This window comes from Lolium perenne, chromosome 2 (assembly GCF_019359855.2).
Source record: "Lolium perenne isolate Kyuss_39 chromosome 2, Kyuss_2.0, whole genome shotgun sequence".
Taxonomy (NCBI): domain Eukaryota; kingdom Viridiplantae; phylum Streptophyta; class Magnoliopsida; order Poales; family Poaceae; genus Lolium; species Lolium perenne.
In genome coordinates this window covers 246,821,389-246,837,316 of record NC_067245.2, presented here as the reverse complement: position 1 = coordinate 246,837,316, position 15,928 = coordinate 246,821,389, and positions in this window count along the sequence as shown.

Sequence of the window (15,928 nt, the reverse complement as noted above, 5' to 3'; positions counted from 1 at the left end):
ACACTTCAATACTTATAACTTCGGCTGCTTTTGTAAAAAAAATATACTCCCTCCGTCAAAAACTAAGCGACTCAATATTCTAGTTATGGATGCATCTACAAGCTAAAAATATGTCCAGATATAACCATAAGATAAAGTTGAGTCACTTATATTTGGAGGAGTGAGCAGAAGTGGTATTTAGGTGCGCCACTCTCTCCACCAAATCCAAATCAACCATTCCCCCTCTTCGAGCTCCTCAACCTTTCGAAATCCATGGGGATGGTGGGAGCTTCCTGGTCCTCCAGCTTGGCGGTGGCGATGGTAGTGGCGACTGTCCATGGCGTGCCGGTTTCTTCCTTTGCCATTACCTCTATGGATGATCTTACGGTGGTGGTAAGATTCTTAAACCCTAGTTCTAGCTTGGACCTAAGCATGTGGAAATTGGGGTAGATCTAATGGCTTCGATTGTAGATCATGTCTTCTTTCTTGAGCACAACAACAGTGGTCCTGGCTGGTTCTCCCTTGAGCACGGTGATGGCGGTCCTGCCATATTCTCCCTGTACCCGACATGTGTGCTAAATCCCGTTCCTGCGAATGTAGGAAACATATGTTCTTTCATCTTGTAGCTAAGATCTGTAGATGTGTTTTGTTCGTTCGTAGAGATTATTAGTTAGTGTACCATGCTTACCAATATTCTTGATTACCTAATGTAGGCGATCAAGGCGACTTTTTTAAAAAAATGATACGAACTTTTTACTAATTTTGAAAAATAGCATGCGTTTTATAGAAATTCAATAAATAGAATCCACTCGGCAGGCCGTGGGCCGACAGACCCTGTTGGCAGGCCGAATGCCGACAAGGACCAATCGGCTGGTCAGCTGCCGACCGGGCCAAATCGGTAGGCTAGCTGCCCACCATGCCGTATGGCTGCTGGATTCTTACTGGGGTGATGCTGTACACCGACCACTGCGGTGCTCTTTTTCCTTTTTGTTTCTTTTTTTCCTTTTCTGTTTTTTTTGTAGAATGTGAATACTTTTGGAAAATAAAAAAATTCCAAATTCTGAACATTTTTAACTTGGAACAATTTTTGAAACTGAACTTTTTTTAAATTTGAATTTTTTTGTAAAATGATTTTTAATTAATTTCAAAAATTGTTCAAAATTTAAAATTTGTTCAAAATTCAAAATTCGTTCAAGATTAAAAATTTGTTCAAATTTTACAAATTGTTCAAAATTTAAAATTTTGTTCTAATTTCAAAATTCGTTCAAGATTAAAAATTTATTCAAATTGCAAGTTCAAATATAAATTTGTAAAATTTCAAATTTCGTTCAAGATTATAAATTTATTCAAATTATAAAATTCGTTCAAATTTAATAATTTTTGAAACAGAAAAAGAACAAAAGAAAAATAAAACAGAAAACAAAAACAGGAATATAAAACAGAAAAAGGAGAAACAAAAAAGAAAAGAAAAAACGTAAAAAAGAGGAAGCTCGCACCTAACTGGGCCGGCCCGTACCGTGCGCGGGGTGTGCGGTGCGCGGTACGCGCCGACCTGGTCGGTGTATAGGTTTGCCTTTTTACTGACAGGGAGCTAGCGAGCGTACATGTGGATCTGATCGATGGAACCAAAATTGGTCTGGTCGGCAGCTGGCAGGCCGATTGGGCCTTATCGGCAGCTAGCTTGCTAACTGGATCCTATTTTTTCACACATATATTATTTTTTTAAAAAATCGTGGCGATCAAGCCTGTTAGCTCCCCTGATCTGTTTGTTCCCTCTGTCAAGAACATTGACATGTCCTGTATGGAGCATCCCCTATTGTGCATGATCCAGCTAGGTATGAACCCAAATTGTCAATGGTTCGGGAATCTTTTTTGTCAAAATTCATCCTGAACCGTCTCATTGAGTTCGTGAAGAACATGGATAGATCTAGCTATTGATTAAGAGAGATCCAAATGAAAGGTTGTGAATGACTATATTGGGGATAGAAATGATCACTCTTCAGCTGAACAACCATACTAGAAAGTGGAGAACGAGGTGAAGCCAGATATGCAAGTTGAAAGAGGAAGTCAAGCTCAAATAGAGCGATAAAACCACATGCTTTCTCGTTGATGACGAGGATCAACTAAGACATCACCTCCTAGTAAGATGAACTAGCACTGTTTTTCATTGACTAGTTCATCGATGCTGGTCATGATCTTGATCTTGATCTGCACTAACACATTATTAGTTGCAGTGCTACCTGAAGCATATTGAGTTGGTCAACATGCTCAGAGTGAACTATGCTTAGATGGAGATTGTCTTCACGCCGAGGCTTGTTAATCAAAAGCAACTCTTGGAACCACACTTGTTGATCAAGGCACTTAACTACATCGCCGAAAACAAAGTCGAATGTACTGAATATGCAAGGTTTCTACTTGGTGAGAGGATGGCTGACTTAGGACCTGGCTACACAAGCAGATTGTTTAGTGTTGCTTCTTTGTTGTTCATCATCTGTCGATGCTGGTCATGATCTGGTGATGAGATCATGTATATTTTGGGAGGTGGCATCATATCCTTTAATTAGCTAGGACTTAATTAAACTTGATCCATGGTCTGTAATATGATGAACTTGTCGAAGGTGGTATATACTAATCCCTTCTGTGATGAACTGCTGATGCATCACGAGCTATAGTTGTTTTACTCCTGGTGCATCACCCATTAGGGTAACTGTTATGTAGGGTGCTGCTACCTATTACCGCCTCCTTTTGATGAACTAGATTTTGCAATATGTTACTATTTAGTCAAGGTTGCTGGGTGACATAGGCATCCCCAATGGGCCTACCGAAGATAGTACCCGGGGTTTACTGAAGGCCCACGACTCGAAGAATAAGAAGAATCGGAAGCCCAAAGTTGATATTAAGGAAAGTTAGAGTTGTATTAGGAGATGATGTTTGTAATCTTGCGGGATGAGTTAGAAACCCTCCCGGACTCTGTAACTTGTACAATACGAATCCCTCGGCTCCACCTCCTATATAAGGGGGAGTCGAGGGACAAAGAAAGCATCGAATCATTGTCTCTCAAACCCTAGTTTTCATAATCGTCGAGTACTTTTCGGCTGAAACCTTCGAGATCTACTTGCCCTCTACTTCCAACTAAACCCTAGTCTACAACCCGTAGGCATTGATAAGTTAATCCCTTCTCAATTTGCGCCGTCTGTGGGAATTAGAGGCGTCAAGGATCTGATCTCGATGGCACGTTCAAGATCGTCGACTTCATCAACTGCAAGCAACACAATGGATCGAGGTAAACAGATCGCAACTGGTCCTGTCAATTTTATTCCTCACCCGCCCTCCCGTTTGGATGCATATGCGTATCTGGAGGAGCCTATGGAGATGACGTTCGGAAGATTCCACTTTCGCGTCGAGAAAGAGGGAGCGTATCGTCTTGAAATTCCGATTTCGTCGGGATCGTCGACGGTCGATTCCGATTTTTCGAACTCAACATCGTCAATCGAGTCAGGCGAAGAAGAGACTTCATCGCCACGCTTCATCAGCACCAGGGCAAGCGAAAAGCTCGCCAAGATCTTCAGCGACATGTCCTTCGAGTCATCCGCAGACTCCTATATAAGCGATGACTCGAGCAGTGTCGACAGCTTCGACTTCATCGACAAATCCACTACGGTGGGCAAGGTCTTCACCAGTCTTTATGATGGTGTCACCAAACATAGCACAAATCTGAATACAAGATACCATCAGATTTATGTCATTGGAGAGCCAAGCCGTGATCAGGAGGAAACATCTGAGGCTTTCGACGATTTGAGAAATCCATACGTCGATCCCTCTGATTTACGACGAGGTCTAGGCAGCAAATACGTCGGACCTGAGCCTCGAGATAGAGTTCAACTCCCGCAAGCAGCATGGGATAGAGCCGCAAGAGCTATGGACGGCTCAGAACCAATGGTCACAACAGCCACGCCAGAAGAGTTGCAAGCATAACAATATAGACTCGCACGAACTGCAAGGGAGTTGGAAAAACATACAGCTGCTCTGAATAGAAGAAAGGAGGCAGCCTCCGCATCAAGCAGGCGAAGAGCAGAGTTAAGTCGACAATCCGGAACTTCGGGAGATAGCCACAGGGAAGCTCGGAACAGAGCAAGATCGAGGCTGCAAAACATACCTGAAGGAGAAAGAGAGCATTTGGTTCAAAACCTCGACATGTCTTTTATGTCGATAGACACGAGAGGGAACATCATCCCCAAGACACCAGAAGCGGGGTATATGGCGACACAGGCCTTTATCCTTGCATCCAGGCCACCTCCAGGAGATCCAAGGGAAGCACTATACAACATGGCAATGGCAGGAGTCGGAGCCATGGGGACGGCGTTTGCATCAACACCTCCCGAAGGAACAGCAAGGCAAAATAGTCCACGACCTGCGGCAGCAGCAGCAGCTCCTGAAGGGACAAGTGGAGCAAGAGACACAGCAGCACAAACAAGGGTGGACAGAGCACGACAAAGTAGAAGAGAACATCGGCATTCCCCAGAACTAAACGACGAGGACATGTGCGGTTTACCATGCTTTACAAGAAGAGTCCGAAAAACTCGAGTCCCTTCGGGATTTAAGTTGCCCGATAGTTTCAAGAAATTCGACGGCCTGCAAGATCCAGAAGATTGGTTAGTCGATTACCTAGAAACGGTGAAGCTCACAGGAGGCACTAGAGCAACAGCTATGCAAAGTATTCAGATACACCTAAGTGGAGCCGCGCGATCCTGGATAAAGAAACTTCCTCCAGGATCTATCGACAGCTGGGATAGTTTTGAGGACGTATTCGTCAAGAATTTCCGGTCCACCTGCAAAAAACCTGCATCACTAGAGGAATTGAGGTCGTGTCGACAAAAGCCAGATGAACCAATGAGAAAGTATATCCAAAGATGGAATATTATTAAAAATTCGGCAAAGAATATTTCTGACGAGAGAGCAATAGATGCGTTTGTCGCAGGAATCAGGCGAGGAGATTTTGTCGAGGATTTGGGGAGGACCAATCCAAAGACAGTATCCGCATTAATGGAGATAGCAAATAGATGGGCAGATGGAGAAGATGCCGTTCACAACAAACGACATAGGTCACCAGAGGAGGACCGCAGCCGAAATTATCAAAGTAGGCGACGATTTCCTCGGCAGTACTCGAGTTATGATGCTCCTGGGAAAATTTCGGCTGGCTTCCGAGCAAGCGCCGGAGGAAACAACAGAGATGATTACCAGAGGAGCAACGAGCAGCGAGGCAACAATAGAGATGACTCTCGAAACAATAGGCAAAATACCGGGCCAAGGTTCCAAAGACCCTTCGTGTCCCCTGAAGAGATGATGAATGGGCCGTGCCAGATGCATTTTTATCTCGACAATAATGGAAAAAGACAGTCAGGACACTTGCAAAAGGATTGCCGAAATTTTCAGGCAATGTTAAGATGGGCAGGACACTCTAATGCTCAGGCCGCGCACATAAATCCTCAAGGACCCAGGAGTGAGATTCACTTGCCACCTCCTCCCGCGATTACGGACGAAAATCGACATCAGCTCAGAATAGCGGCAGCACCTGCTCCACCACCTTATGTTGATCCCAACTCTAACGGAGCGGTCTCGATGATCCAGAAAGGCAGGCCATCCAATAGAGCTCAGAAAATAATCTCGCGACAGGTGTTTATGGCAGAGAAGATGCCTCCACCAACGGTCGAGTACCTTAACTGGTCAGGGCAAGATATTGGCTTCACAATAGCTGATCATCCACAGCAAGTTCCTCGACCAGGGCAGTCAGCACTTATTTTACCAGCAGTAATTGCAGGATTTGATGTATCCAGAGTGTTCATAGATGGCGGCAGCAGTTTAAACCTTATGTATGCAGATACACTAAGGAAGATGAACATATCCCTAGCAAACCTGAAACCAACTGATACGCGATTCCACGGTATCACACCAGAAAAGCCAAGTTATCCGCTGGGGAAGATTAATCTCGACATTCAGTTCGGGACTCGAGAAAACTACAGGATAGAGAAGTTGGAGTTTGAAGTCGTGGATTTCCCGTCACAGTATCATGCCTTGTTGGGACGGCCAACATATGCCAGGTTTATGGCAGTACCACATTACACGTACTTGTTGTGGAGGTTACCTGGACCTAAGAGACCAATTACAGTCAAAGGAAGTTTCGCACTAGCCGACAAATGTGACAAGGATTTTCATCGACTGTCAGAAACTTTCGGGATGCAAGCAGAATACATGGAGTCAAGGCTCACGACTGTTTATGATGTGCTACCAGATGTAGGGAGGCCTAATAAAGAGGCAACCTTTAACACTGCAAAGGATTCCAAGGAGGTACAGATTCACCCGACAGATCCAAAGAAGATGACGTCCATTGCGGCAAACATGGATCTCGCATAGGAAAGCGCGCTCGTCGAGTTCCTCCGTGAGCACTGGAAAATCTTCGCATGGTGTCCAGCTAACATGCCAGGAGTACCCAGGGAACTTGCCGAGCACCACCTAAACTTGGATCCATTAGCGAGACCAATCAAACAACCTTTGCGACGTTTTTCGGAGCCAAACCGCAAAGCTATGCTGTCAGAAATAGATCGACTAAGAGAAGCTGGTTTTATCAAGGAGCTGCATACAGAGGCCACATGGGTAGCAAATCCAGTGTTGGTGCCGAAGAAAAACACTAAAGTCCTTCGCATGTGCGTCGATTTTACGTGTCTCAATAAACATTGCCCAAAGGATCACTTTCCCCTCCCAAGGATCGACCAAATTATCGACTCCACGATGCATATTCCTTCCTGGATGCATATTCTGGTTATAACCAGATCAGATTAAAAGAAGAAGATGAGGTCAAAACAGCGTTCATCACACCTTATGGAGTATTTTGTTATAGAACAATGCCCTTTGATTTGAAAAACGCGGGAGCAACATACCAGAGGATGATGCAGAAGTGTTTGGCGACACAAATTGGGAAAAACGTACAAGTGTACATCGACGATATCGTCATAACATCAAAAAAGGGGACAACGCTAATCGAAGATCTGAAGGAAACCTTCGACAACCTCGACAAGTTCTGTCTCAAATTGAACCCAACGAAGTGTTCCTTTGGCGTCCCTGCAGGAGAACTTCCAGGTTTTCTTGTTTCATCAAGAGGGATTGAAGCAAATCCCGAAAAAATACAGGCTATCGTAACAATGAGGAAGCCAACAAAGTTGAAGGAAGTACAACAGCTAACTGGGCGAGTCGCAGCTTTAAGCAGATTTGTCGCCAGATTGGGAGAAAAAGCGTTACCGTTTTACGCTCTAATCAAGCAAGGAGAGAAATTCCAATGGAATGAGGAGGCAGAGCGAGCTTTCGAGGATTTAAAGCGCACAATTTCGACACCACCAATCTTAGTGGCACCAAAAGAGAAGGAACCCCTCCTGCTATACATCGCAGCCACACCTCAGGTGGTTAGCACGGCGCTGGTCGTTGAAAGAGAGGAAGAAGGAAAACTCCATGGAGTGCAAAGGCCGGTATACTTCATCAGTGAAGTTTTATCGCCCTCAAAACAGCGGTACCCTCAGTACCAGAAGTTAGCGTATGGAGTAATTACAACAGCAAGAAAGTTGCGCCACTATTTTTCGGCACACCCGATAATAGTAGTCAATGAAGCACCTTTATCAAATATACTGAACAATCCAGAAGCTACAGGGCGTGTCTCCCTTTGGGGAATAGAACTTTCCCCTCGGGACATCACATATGAAAAAAGAAAGGCAATCAAGTCGCAAATTTTGCCAGACTTCATTGCAGAGTGGATGGAGTTACAAAATACAGGACCCCCAGATTTGTCGAGAACCTGGACCATGAACTTCGATGGATCCAAGAGAGTAGAAGGAGCTGGTGTAGGGGTGATACTCATATCACCTGAAGGCGACAAATTGAAATACGTCCTACGGATGACGTTCCCAAACGCATCTAACAATGAAGCAGAATATGAAGCCCTTATACACGGGATGAAGATGGCGAAAGCCTGCGGCGTGACTCGACTAAAAATCTTTGGCGACTCACAATTGGTAGCTCAGCAAGTTATGAACCAATGTGATGCAGTCAATGACAGCATGGTGGCATACAAGGAAGTGTACAACGAGCTCGAGAAGTTGTTCGATGGATGCGAAGTAAATCACATCAGTAGGCTGAGCAATGATGAAGCCGACGTTCTCGCAAACATCGGGTCGCAGTGCCTCCCAATCCCGCCAGGGGTGTTTTGGGAAGAGATAGCTGAGAGATCCACAAAGACAAAGAAGGTGCAGAAGAAAACGAAGGAGGAGAAAACTTTAGCGCCTCTCAAAGAAATTCCAGATGAAGAAGAGGACCAGGAGCTGGTGATGATGATAGAAATCCCATGGATGCAAGCGTACATATCGTATATCCTAAGGAAAGAAATACCTGACGATCCAATCGAAGCAAGGCAAGTTATTCGACGATCCAAAGCTTTCACAGTGGTCAAAGGGGAATTATACAAGCGCAGTATCTCGGGAGTGCTGCAAAGGTGCGTTACACCCAAAGAAGGAAGAATACTCTTAAAGGAGGTACACGAGGGAATATGTGGTCACCACGCGAGCAGTCGAGCTATTGCGGCCAAGGTTTTTCGGGCTGGATTTTACTGGTTGACAGCAATCGAGGATGCAAAAGAGATAGTACGAACCTGCGACGCGTGCCAAAGATTCACCGCAAAACCACACTCCCCAGCAGTAGAACTGATGCCAATACCTTTATCTTGGCCCTTTGCCCAATGGGGACTTGATATGGTAGGCAAATTACACAAGGCTTCGCCAGGAGGATACGAGTACATGTTGGTTGCTGTCGATAAATTCACCAAGTGGATAGAAGCAAAGCCGATAAATTCGCCAGATGCAGTGTCAGCCATAAAATTCGTGAAGAGCATCGTTTTTCGGTTTGGAGTACCTCACAGCATCGTCACGGACAATGGCAGCAACTTTACGTCCAAGGAGTTCTAGGCATATTGCGCAGAAGTAGGCATCAAATTGCACTTCGCGTCAGTTGGGCACCCGCAAACCAATGGCCGGGTCGAGAAAGCCAATGGTATCATTTGCAATGGTATTAAAAAGCGTCTGCTAGGACCACTTGAAAAGGCTCGGCATACTTGGCCAGAGGAATTGCCAAGTGTTTTATGGAGTATCCGAACAACACCAAATACGGCGACACAAGAAACTCCGTTCTTTTTAGTCCATGGAGCTGAGGCAGTATTACCGATCGAAATAGAGCATGACTCCCCAAGAGTCACAGAGTATGAGAAGAAACTTCAAGAAGAGCTTTGGAGGACAACGTAGATGCACTCGATGAAGCTCGGGATGAAGTGCTCTCACGAGTCACCAAGTACCAGCAGGATCTGAAAAACTACCACAGTCGACAGTTGCAGCCAAGATCTTTCCAGGTCGGCGATTTGGTCTTACGGCTCAATCAGCAAAGTACTGAAAAGCTCGAGTCACCATGGCTGGGCCCTTACGTCTTCACAGAAGTAATCGAAGGGGGAGCGTACAGGATCAAGGACAAGAAGACAGGAGTTCCCGAGAAAAACCCCTGGAACGTGGCGCAGCTCAGGCGTTTCTACGCCTAGAGTCGAAATATAGTCCTCCTTTGTAAAAATACAATGTACTGAAACGCCCGCGAGTTTTCAGACGCACTCTTTTCCTTTTCAGGGCACCGAGTGGGGCTGGAAAGGTTTTTAATGAGGCGGGCTCGCAGTGTTGCAATATAATAAAATATAGTGATGAGATACATATCTTTTCGTCGACATACTCGGAGGTTTACGCCTCGAAGTTACAGCATATACACAACATAGCTAAATCTAATGTGCAAGAAATATTTCGCCTTGGTATCAAATACCTCGCCAAATAAAAAGAAAATACAAAATAGCAATCAATAAAAGAACAAAATACTCGGGGGCTTGTACCCGCAAATAGAGTATCCTCAATAAAAATCCGGTTGCCTTGGTTTGCAACCTCGCATACACAATAAAGAGATTTGCCATCGAAATACTCGGGGGCTTGAGGAAGAAAAATAGAAATATTTTTAAGCTATACAATATAGTATATGTTTGCAACAATACATGGCACCATTGTTGAAGAAAATCGACAGGTTAAGAGAAAATCAATTCCGGCTCAATATATTATCTATGGTCATCCGTCCAGTACTTGCAGTGCGAGTACTATGTTCAGCATAGCTGCCCCTTTCGAAGAATTTAGAGTCCATCCGAAGAAGTTCATCCATCATATCTTCTGCCACAGGGGTCACATGATCATCAATTTTGCTGACATCCCTCTTCCTCTTCGCCATCTTGGCTAAGCACTTGGTAACAATTTGGCTCATGTCAAACTTGGGATAGCAGATTTTGATCATCATCATCGCAAACCTGGCACCAGCAGATAGTTGAGCTCGTACAAAGTGATGGATACGAGGAGTATCTTGAAACTTCTCCAACAACCCAAGAATGGTGTCGGGTGCCTTGTTCCGAGAAAACAACGTCTTGTAAACCAAAGTCAGTGTCCTGGTGCAGAAATCAAGGAACTCGCGAACCTGATAGGCGCGGTCTTGAAACCTAACAATTTGTCGGGTCCGCTCAGGAGTGGCCCAGAATAAAGAACCATCGTCAAGGGAAAGGTTGACGAGAAGATTCGTCCTCGCATTCACCCTTTCATCTTCAGCAGCAGCGTCGATAAAGGAGCCTAGATTGGTGACAACATAAGAATCTGGAAAAAGGAAGTAGCGAGACAACGGGAATCTCGGTTTGCAAGAACGTACCTGACATATCCGCACTGGCCTCAATCATCAAATCTAGCATAAAATTTTCTCGAGTAGTTGCTTTTTCAGCTTCTGAAATAGCAGCTTCCTTGGCAGTTATGGCTTCCTTAGCTTCTTGAAGAGCAATCCTTTCCCTTTCGGATGCTTTGCGAGATTGCTCCATCATCGCAAGAGTCTGCTTTTTCATGGACTGAAGTTGTTGGCGAAGTTCTTGCAAATCTTGTGGGGAGTGTTTACTTGAAGAACCTTCGACAAGGTCATCAGCGACAAGTGTTTTCTTCGAGAAGGAGGAAGCAGGAAAAGTGTCGGCAGGATGAGGATTTGCGGAGTAGTTATCAAATATCAACTGGAAAAGAAAATTTCAGTATCAATGATCATGTAAAATAGAATTCCATTGATCTTCGGGCCATTTACATAGATATTACAGAAGGAGTATTCAAAAGAACTATTACGACAGTTGCCGCCAAAGCTACTGTGGCGACAATTTCAGAAGGAACAGGAAAATAAAAAAACAGAAAAAGATAAGGCATTCTACTAGACATCCGGCTTGGACGAGCTAGGAGCAGGAGTAGGCGCGAATCCAAGATAAGCGAGGATCTTCTTTGTGTTGGGCTTCGCAGCCCTGATCAGTGATCGCCATTTTGTGGTCTCCATTTCCTGTGTGTCGCCAACTTTGGTCCAGTCGATGTTTTGCTGGCTGTCGGCAACAAGGGCGACAGTTCTTTCAACAGCGACCTTCATATTTTCTTGGCGCACCTTCAGTCCAAGATCTTCTGGCGGATTAAAGCACTTGGCAAGAGCAAGAAAATTCGCGGGTTCCTCTTTCTTCGGGAAGAAGTAGGGGAAGAGTCGCGACAGTCCTGCCTTAGCCTGATCAATGCCCCCGCGTGCTTCTGTTCCGTGAAACTCAAGGAACGAAAGGGCGTCAAGTAGAGGATCATTGTCGGGATCTTCAAGCTCAAATTCTTGAGATGTTTTACCTGTCAAGACAAAAATTTATTGATCAACAAACGAGTGAAGAAAAGCAAGTCCAAAGAACGCAAAATGGTTCAGTTACTTACTGACAAAGCGACGGTTTTGCGACCTCAGGCGTTTAATAATCGCGTCCTCGCGAGCAGATTGTGCGACTATATGCTCGCTCAGCGAAGTCTCGACATCGTGAAGCCTCTTCTTAAGGTCTTCGACACCAGCAGCGTCGGCTTTGGCCTTGTCAGCCTCTGTCCTCGCTTCACTAGCATCTGATTCGGCCTTCTTACGAGCCTCCTGATGACCCACAAGTATAGGGGGTGTATCGTAGTATTTTCGATAAGTAAGAATGTCGATCCCAACGAGGAGCAGAAGGTGTTGACAAGCAGTTTCGATGAAGGATTCACTGTAAATGCTCACAGACAAGTATTCAGGGGGTTTAGATGTAACAGTTGAATAAAGTACGAGTAACTAAAGTGCGAGAGTAGCAACTGCAGCGAGTGGCCCAATCCTTTTTAGCACAAAGGACAAGCCGGTTTGTTTACTTATAATGACCAAACGTTCTCGAGGACACACAGGATTTTAGTCTAGTGCTTTCGCTACATACGGCTAAATAATCTTCATTGTTATGATAAGTGTTGTGTGGGTGAACCTATGCTAATGTACCGCCCTTCCTAGGACTAATACACACTTGTGATTATACCCCTTGCAAGCATCCGCAACTACAAGAAAGTAATTAAGATAAATCTAACCACAGCCTTAAACTCTAAGATCCTGCGATCCCTCCTGCATCGATATACCAACGGGGGTTTAGGTTTCTGTCACTCCGGCAACCCCGCAATTGGCAAACGAATACAAGATGCATTCCCCTAGGCCCATAAATGGTGAAGTGTCATGTAGTCGACGTTCACATGACACCACTAGAAGAATAACACCACAACTTAAATATCATACCATTGAATATTACTCAACCATAGTTCACTACTAACATTTAGACTTCACCCATGTCCTCAAGAACTAAACGAACTACTCACAAGACATCATATGGAACATGATCAGAGGTGATATGATGATGAATAACAATCTGAACATAAACTTGGTTCAATGGTTTCACTCAATAGCATCAACAACAAATAGAGATCGATACCGGGAGAGTTTCCCCTATCAAACAATCAAGATCAAACCCAAATTGCTACGGCGGTGACGAGGTGCTGCGGAGGAGACGGCGGTGATGATGGTGGATATGATGATGATGGTGATGGAGATGATGTCCAGCTCGATGACGGTGACGATGGCGTCGATTTCCCCCTCCCGGAGGGAATTTCCCCAGCGGATTCCTGCCCGCCGGAGAGCTCTTTTTCATGCCGGTGTTCTCCGCCCCGCAGAGGCGGCTGTAACTCTTCGTGAGGAACCCTCTGTGGCTTAGGTCTTCGGGACGAAGGGTTTCGCGAAGAAAAGGAGGCGAAAGGGGTCGTGGGCCCCCCAAACCACATGGCGGCGCGGCCAGGGCATGGGCCGCGCCGCCCTAGGGTGTGGGCCCACCCTGGGTCCTCCTGGCTCCTCCTTCTGGCTTCCTTCGTCATCTTGAAAAATAGGATTTTTGGTATAATTTCCTTCCACAGTTGATCTTCCGAAATATCGCGTTCTGACGGTGCCTTTTCCCGCAGAATCCTGGCTCCGGTGCTTGATCCTCCAATAATGATGAAACATGCAAAATAGATGAAATAACATAAGTATTGTGTCCCAATATGAAATATATCAATGAATAACAGCAAATTATGATATAAAATAGTGATGCAAATTGGACGTATCAACTCCCCCCAAGCTTAGACTTCGCTTGTCCCCAAGCGAAACTGAGCTCGATAGACAGGACCACATGTTTATGGAGTGAAAAGTCGATAAATAAAATACGGACAAGAAGCATCATATTCATTCACACAAGACATTATAGTAAACAACTTCCTCATATAACTCAACTTGAAACAAGTATAAGGTAATCACAAATAAAGGTGCATAAGAAATCATAGTTGGTGATGGCAAACTTCGTTCTTGGTCAGAGAACAATTAACAGATTATATTTATCTCATTGAGCAGCGCTCTTATGTTAAAGTTTATATGGCACAACTTGCATACTCAATCATAATGGTCTCTTCATGATCATTTATAACTTGCAAAGCTATATTCATTCAAATAAAACTTGTACTAAACAAGGAAGAATAAAAGACATGATGAAGCAAATCACAATATAATGGTTTGATCACAACTACTCAAATGCTTGCTTGAGATGGAGGGAAATAGGTTTACTGACTCAACATAAAGTAAAAGACAGGCCCTTCGCAGAGGGAAGCAGGGATTAAATCATGTGCTAGAGCTTTTTCAGTTTTGAAATCATATAAAGAGGGTAAAAGTAACATTTTGAGGGGTGTTTGTTGTTGTCAACGACTGGTAGCGGGTACTCTAACCCCCTTGCCAGACAAACCTTCAAAGAGCGGCTCCCATATTATTTTCATTTTGTGTGGCACTCCTTCCAACCTTTCTTTCACAAACCATGGCTAACCGAATCCTCGGGTGCCTGCCAACAATCTCATACCATGAAGGAGTGCCCTTTTATTTTAGTTTTATTATGATGATGACACTCCCCCAACCTTTGCTTACACAAGCCATGGCTAACCGAGTCCTTCGGGTGCCGTCCATCAATCACATACCATGGAGGAGTGTCTATTTAGTTTAATTAATTTGGGACTGGGAATCCCATTGCCAGCTCTTTTTGCAAAATTATTGGATAAGCGGATGAAGCCACTAGTCCATTGGTGGAAGTTGCCCAACAAGATTGAAAGATGAAACACCACATACTTCCTCATGAGCTATGAAACATTAACACAAATAAGAGATACTAAGTTTTGAATTGTTTAAAGGTAGCACATGAAGTATTTACTTGGAATGGCAGAAAATACCATGTAGTAGGTAGGTATGGTGGACACAAATGACATAGGTTTGGGCTAAGGTTTGGATGCACGAGAAGTATTCCCTCTCAGTACAGGTCTTTGGCTAGCAAGGTTAATTAGCAAGCATAAGAGTCGAGGGAAACAAACAAATATACATGTGATAGAAACAATCATGCATCTTCCTTGTAAGCACAAACAATTTTAACTTCAGAATAATAAGCTATGAGCTAACAAGAAAGAAAGACAATGAAACAACTACATGTATTTCTCTTTTCTATTTAAACCTCAAAGTGTTGTTGCTATTGACCAATGCTAAGTTTGCCAAAACCAAATAGATTTATTCAATGCTCCCAAAGTGATACCAATACTAACAACAAGGTAAATCATATAATAGAGATTGCAAACTAAAATAAGATGTGCAATATGTAAATGATAAGACTTCTCATTAATATTCCATAACGATAACTCACACCAAGGGATACATAGATAACCAACTAAAGGAGAGATACTTCCAAACTGCAACCCATCTTATATGATAACTTCCCTACTCATGATATGACACTACTTGACAATAAAAAGTAAAAGGTAGTGATAATGTGATACCGTGGCACTCCCCCAAGCTTGGAACAAACCAAGGGGATGCCAATACCGAGGATGAATTACTCCTGCGGCGATGGTGGTGATGATCTCCCGTCATCAAACTTCCAAGGAAGAGGCTCTCCATCAAGAAACGACATCTTGGTCTCGGGAATCCTGAAACTAGCAGCACGACTTATGTATTTAAACCTATTTTCATACTCACAGTTCTGATTCTGAACGTCATAGAGTTGTGCTTGGAGCTTGTTGGTGGTGTCGTGAAGTAAGAGGATATCGCCCCAAAGCTTTGCAGTTTCCTTCTCATGTTCAGTAATGAGTTCGGACACAATCCTGTGGAAGATATCCACCTCACGCTCAGCCATCTTCTTGTATCTGAAAACCTCTTGTTCTAGCTTCTCCATCCTGTCTTCCAAGCTTCGTTCTCCCTCAGGACCCTGGACATCCTTGATCTGCAGTTCTCCTTCAACGAGCAGCAACTCCTTGGGGTGCATCCTCAGCTCCTCCATGTACAAGTTGCCAACATCCTTGCCGGAGCTATCCTTCGGAGTTTCCGACGAAGACATGATGGCTCTAGATCCGAAGCAAATCCTGGCAGAAACAGCTCAAAACAAAACACGTCGAGAAAACAATATACG